Source organism: Propithecus coquereli, unplaced genomic scaffold (assembly GCF_000956105.1).
Source record: "Propithecus coquereli isolate 6110/MARCELLA unplaced genomic scaffold, Pcoq_1.0 Scaffold470, whole genome shotgun sequence".
Classification (NCBI taxonomy): domain Eukaryota; kingdom Metazoa; phylum Chordata; class Mammalia; order Primates; family Indriidae; genus Propithecus; species Propithecus coquereli.
The window spans coordinates 622,835-628,834 of NW_012150508.1; positions in this window are offsets into that span (position 1 = coordinate 622,835).

A 6,000-nucleotide genomic window follows, 5' to 3' on the forward strand; every position below is an offset into this window, starting at 1 on the left:
CTCCGTTCCGCTCACTGCAACCCCTGGCGGCTCTTAGGAGCTCCGTGTTAGAGATAAGGCTCAGGGCCCAGAGAGGTTGGGTGCCCTCGTCAGTGTCACAACCAGAAAACATCAGTGATGGGATTAGAACCACCCAGAATTGACTAACACTGTTGTTCCCACTCCCTCCGCCCCTTGGCATCTCTGCTCCAAAAGCAAACAGGATTCCAAGTACAGCATCTGGCTTGGCCTAACTTAGGAGGCCTGTAGGTTCTAAGGCAGGGAAAGTGGAGGTAGGCAGTGGGCGGTGGGGAAGGGAGGAGAATTTTTCCTCCAGGGAAACTGATGCAGCTGCCCTCGGCTCCCACTGCCCCCCAGATTGCACGACCTTTGCTCTGTTGACTTCAGTTCCCTGGGCTCTTAGGTAGCCACTGGCCACGTACAAATCCCCTCTGAGAGGGAAGCCTGGCAGGCATAGAGGTGAGGGCCGGTGGGAAGAGACTAGAAATGGTCCCCTGACCCATCGGTGAAGCTGAGGCCCAGAAAGGCAGAGGGACCCCCCTGAGAGGACCCACGCTGGCCTGTCCACGCCTGTGGGCAGAACCCGAGAGTCAATAATAACGGAGATCTCTTTGTTGGCTTGGGCCCAGAGTTCCAAATAAGGAGCCTCGCAACAGTTCGGCGAGGAAAGTGTCCTTGGCCCCATTTTACAGGTAACAACACTGGGGCCCAGCAAGGTTCCTCAACCTTGTCCAAGTTCATGCTATTTGCTTTGGCCTGACTGCAGGCCTGTCTGAATGCAGGCCTGGCATGTTGTCTTCCCAGATTCCTGGGCCACAGTGACGGTACCCTAACAATCCCGTTAGGTCTGGCCTGGTCTCTAGGTTGTATGAGGTGACCTGCAGTGGGGAGCCAGAGGAGGAGGCATGCCACAGGGACCCCCCCCCAGCTGTGGCTCTGGCCCACCTTCCTCCAGCAGGGACCAAGGGCCAGTTACCCAGTTGGTTGCTACCAGGTTGCCCTTTGAGGAACCATCTTCCTCAAACTGCTTCCCGTTCCCAGGGAATTTTTAACCAATTTGAAAATGACATCTGTGTCCTGTTGGACAACTGAGAGGAGCAAATTAGCATTATTCATTCATTCAGCAAATATTTATGGAACCACCGCCACGTGCTAGTCACCGCCATAGGTGCTGGTGAGACAGACGGCAACAAAGCAGACACGGCCCTCTTGCAATTTATCTTCTAGAGCAGGTGACAGAAAATACACAACATGTATAAATATAATCAGGTAAGTGCTATGAAGAAAGCTCAAGTTGGGTAGGGGAGTGAGAAAAAGAGGGGGTGCTATTTATGCTATTTAGATAGGGCAGTTAGGCAGAGACCCACAGAAAGTGAAGGTGTAACCCACGTGGATCTCTGGGGCAGCAATATTCCAGGCAGAGGGAGCAGCAAGTGCAAAGGCCCTGAGGTAGGAGTGTGTATGTGCTGCATTTGAGGAATGCATCCTGTAAGTTTTGCTAAACCTTGATAAGGACTTTGCCTTTTACTCTGCATGTTGGGAAGCCAGTACAGGTCTCCTAGAGCTGTTATGTGAGTGACTAACTGCTGTCTGGAGTTGGCTGGGGGCCCCAGATCAGTCAGGATGCCTAGGGCCGTGTGAGGTACGATCTCTGGCTTAGATTTGCTTGTTCTCATTGCTAGGATAGAGCACCTAATACCTTCATTCCTTGAAAGCTGAGGTCTTCAAGTGGGGTTCCTGGAGCCCCAGGGCAATATTCTCAACTGGAAAGCTTTTTTCAAAAACAAATGCCAAGTCCCACGTCTGCCTCACTGACCCTGTCTTTGGGTGGGCCATGGGATAAACGGCACTCACTAAGACCTGCTGTCTTAGAGGGCATGAGGACAGGCCCACTCTAAATTTTATCTGCATGTACATTTGGTGTTAGAAGGATGCTAAGGACTGTAGCTTTCACAGACACCCCCAAAGATCGAGAGTCAGACTACAGCACACACCGAATGCCACTGAGGCACAGTTACAGTCCAAGGCCCGGGTGTGTCCACCACCTCCTGCTGCCAATGCCTTTAGTCTGGGGCTCCTCCATCTCCTTACTTTGTTTAGATTTATTTTGAAGGCAGCGTCTCTCTTCCTTCTAGCATTTATGATGCCGCCAGCATCCAACACCTCTTCAAATGGGAACAGGCCGTTTTCCCTGCCAGGGCTGCAGCTCCGTTAAGTCAGCCTTTTCTGGGTTCTTTCTGTTCGTTTTCCCCCAAGGTCTTCCTGCTCCGGTTGTCAAAGAGGAGCTGGTTCCAGCCACCCATTTCTCCCAGGACCTAGTTTACTGCTTGGGGCACAAAGAAAAGGGTTTTGTTTCATTTTCTGCTGCCACTGTCTACTCTTTCATCCACACTTCAAAGCCGAGGGGCCCCCTTCGAGAGCCTTGGTGAGGGAGGGAGGGAGGGAGACCAAGGGACCTCAGCCCTGGGCATGTGGGGGTGGGGTGGTGGTGAGGAGGTAGGAGCCGCTGCAGTAGGTGACTCCAGCAGTGGCCTGGCTCCCCAGGAGGGAGACTGCCTGGCTTTGGCAGGCACTGAACTCATCCGTCCTGTTGTCTGGGCCTGTTTGCCAGGATTCCCCGAGAAGTTCCTTTCTCTGTGTGGGGTATGTTAAGGCGTGTTGTGTCTGATAGGGAGTTGTGGTCAAGGGTCTGGGGTTCAAGCCACAAGTTCAAGTCCCAGCTCAGCCACTTGCAAACTGTGTGGCCACGGGTGAGTTACTAAGCATCTCTGGGCATCAGTTTCTCATCTGCGAAGGAGGGTCAGGGAAGAGGGATTGAGACGATTTTGTGAAATAATGAATATAAATCTGGGCCTCCCCCTTCCAAATTCTTTTTTCTTTTGTGTTTTTTGTTTGTTTGTTTGTTTGTTTGTTTTTGAGACAGGGTTTTGCTCTGTTGGTCATCACAGCTCTCTGCAGACTCGAACTCCTGGTCTCAAGCCATCCTTCTGCCTCAGCCTCCCAAGTAGCTGGGACTATAGGCACACGCCACCCCACCTGACCAATTTTTCTATTTTTTGTAGAGACAGGGTCTCAGTATGTTGCTCAGGCTGGTCTTGAAGTCCTGAGCTCAAATGATACTCCCTCCTCGGCCTCCCAAAGTGCTAGGATTACAGGCGTGAGCCACCACGCCCAGCCCTCCCTTCCAAATTCTGCCCTGCCATCCCTCAAACCATTCCTCACCTGATCATTTAAACTTTCATTCTCTCAATGATATTTTTTTTGTTGAGCCCTACTCAACTGCATGCTCACCAGTGTCCTGAGACGGAAGCCCTTACGGGAATATTCCAGAGGGAGTTCTTGCCGGCTCCTCTCACTGTCCCCTGGGAGGCCCGAGCTCGCAGAGAAGCCTCCACCCACTTCTCCCTTGGGGGAGCCTCTAGGAGATGATGAGTTGAGAGTTTCCATGACACTTTTTCTCCCAGTCATACCACCTTTGTGATTTCCTTCCCACTGGGAAACTTCTTGGCAGGAGGACTTCTCCTCGTCCCCTGAGAGGCCCACTTTGGCCTTTTGGGCTTCTGTTGACCTGGGTCTTCCTCCAAAATTAGACTCTGTGAATTTGGTCTCCTCCACTTCCTTCTTCCTAGGAATTCTTGGGCAGGGACAAGACCCACGTATCCCCCTGCACCCACTACCCATCCCACTCTGCCATGTCCTGCCACAGCCACAGAGAGCTCCTTTAACCCCTGCTGCCTTTCAGAGAGCAATTGCATCCTGCCCCGGCCACTGTTTATTGGGCACATTCATTGAGGCGCTCGAGACATTGCCGAACACTTAGCAACATTCTCCTTTCATCCGCCGACACCCTGCGGCAGCCGGTAACACGGCCGCCCCACCGTGAATAATGCTTTCTGGTATCCGTGCCCTCACGCAGCGACTCTGGCCTTGGCCTTGTGACTTGCTTCCGTCGGTGGGACATTAGCAAGCACGATGCAGACAGAGCTTGATAAGGGCAGCGGGGTGGTCCTCTTGGAATGCTTGCCTTAGAAGCCAGCCGGCCTGCCGTAAAGCTCAGACTAGACTACGGAGTGACGAGAGGCCATGTGGGGAGAGACCCTGGAGGATGATGGGACATCTTGCACATTCCAGCTCCAGCAAAGCGCCCGTCTGGTTGCAGCCACACGAATAAGCCTGGCAATACCATGTGATGCAGAAGAACGCCCCCCACCACTGAACCCCATTCACACACAGAATTGGGAGAATGAATACATCATTGTTGTCTTAAGCCACTAAATTTGGGGATGGTTTGTCACACAGCAATAGGAAAACTGAAAGAACCCCTCCAGCCCCGGATGCTGTTATTATCATCCCCATTTTACAGATGCTGAATCTGAGGTTCAGAGAGCTTGAGTGAGTTTCCCAAGGCTGCCCAGGGAGTAAGCCAATGTGCTGGCTGTGAACATGCGCCTTGCATGTCCTGCTGGGGGGAGCCTAACTGAGTGACAGCCCCAGCTACTCTCTGCCTTGATCTGCCACTGCATTCTCACTGAGCAACGCCGCCCCCCCCCCCAGGCTGTCCCCAGCCCGTGAGTCAGCACAGTGGGACACCAGTGCAAGCCAATTCCTGGGAGATGTGCGATTCCTCCATCAGCCTGACTGACCTTTCTTGGAATTCGGCTGCAGTGCAAGACTCTTCCCGTCCCAATCCCCTTCCTTCTTTCTTCTCTTTCTGGGTCGCACAGTCTGAAGGCTCTCCCCGCCTCCTCCCGCTCCCTCCCTTTTATCCGTCACAGGTGTTTCCTGCAATGAATACATTGCATTTCTGACCCCACGAGGTGGGAAACCTGAGACTCAAAGGCATGCAACCTCTGCCCAACACCTTCCTTTGTTTTCCCCCAGACACTTTCCTCCCAGGAAAAACAGGCATCTTCAAAACCACCACCATCCAGAAGTTCTAAGGTCACATGAAAGGAAAACTCCACAGACAAGAGAAACAGGGTGCAGGAACCTCCACAGACATGCCTGGGGGAGCCAGACAGACACCCGGGTCTTCAGGAACTGATGCGGTCCAGGAGCCCCCACAAAAGGAACGGCAGGAGGCGGGATGGCACGCTAACATTTCTTTTCTTCTCTGCCCCAAGCCCTTTCCCTGTATTATTGAATCCTCCCAGATGTCCGTAAGCCAAGTATTACAATTCCCATTTTACAGGTGAGGACACAAGTCTCAGAGAGGTGAAGCAGCTTGCCTTGGGTCACACAGCTACCATGGAAAGGGCTGAGACTTAAACCCCGGTGGAGGGAAACTGAGCAGTCAGGTGTTTTCCAAACCCTGGGTGTAAATCCCTGCCCTTCATGTGTTCCTGAAGGACCCTGGGTGAGTTGCTTAGCCTCTCTGAGTCTCAGTTTCCCCACGTATGAAACTGGGGCACTCATGGTCTCTCCCTCCTCGCAGCATTGGAAGCACAGAGAATGGAGTTGTGTGTGAGTGTGTGTTCCACACTTATTAGTCACATTAGTTCTGACCCCAACTCCCACCCCTGTCTCCAGGGCGGCCAGTTTTCCATTACACTGAGTTGTTCCCATCCCGCTATTGACATGAACAAGATAAGGATTTTTGTTTTTTAAAAACCCAAACTCCAGCTGATCACACATTGCACAAGAGTTGATGTCCAGGCCTGATTCGTAATCTGGTGTCACCTGCGTCCCTATGAAAAAAACAACATATCAACAACTAAACCCCCAACACATGAGCGAGGGCTGCACAAAATTGAAGGCTCCAAGCCAAGACCCAAAAAAATCTCCTGGATTCCTTCCCCATGAGGGGAGGTTTTCCACAGGGACACAGCCCCGTGCCTTGGCTCAGGGACTCGGGCTGCTTTCTTCTTGAGAAAGCTCCTGGGATAAAAATAGCCAAGCAGCAGGCGGCCCCTTCTGGGGTTTGGAGGAGGGGGGGACGGGGGCTACTGGACGCCCGTGTCCGGGAGAAACAGCAGGGAGGGAGGGGCTCTGCAATCTGGG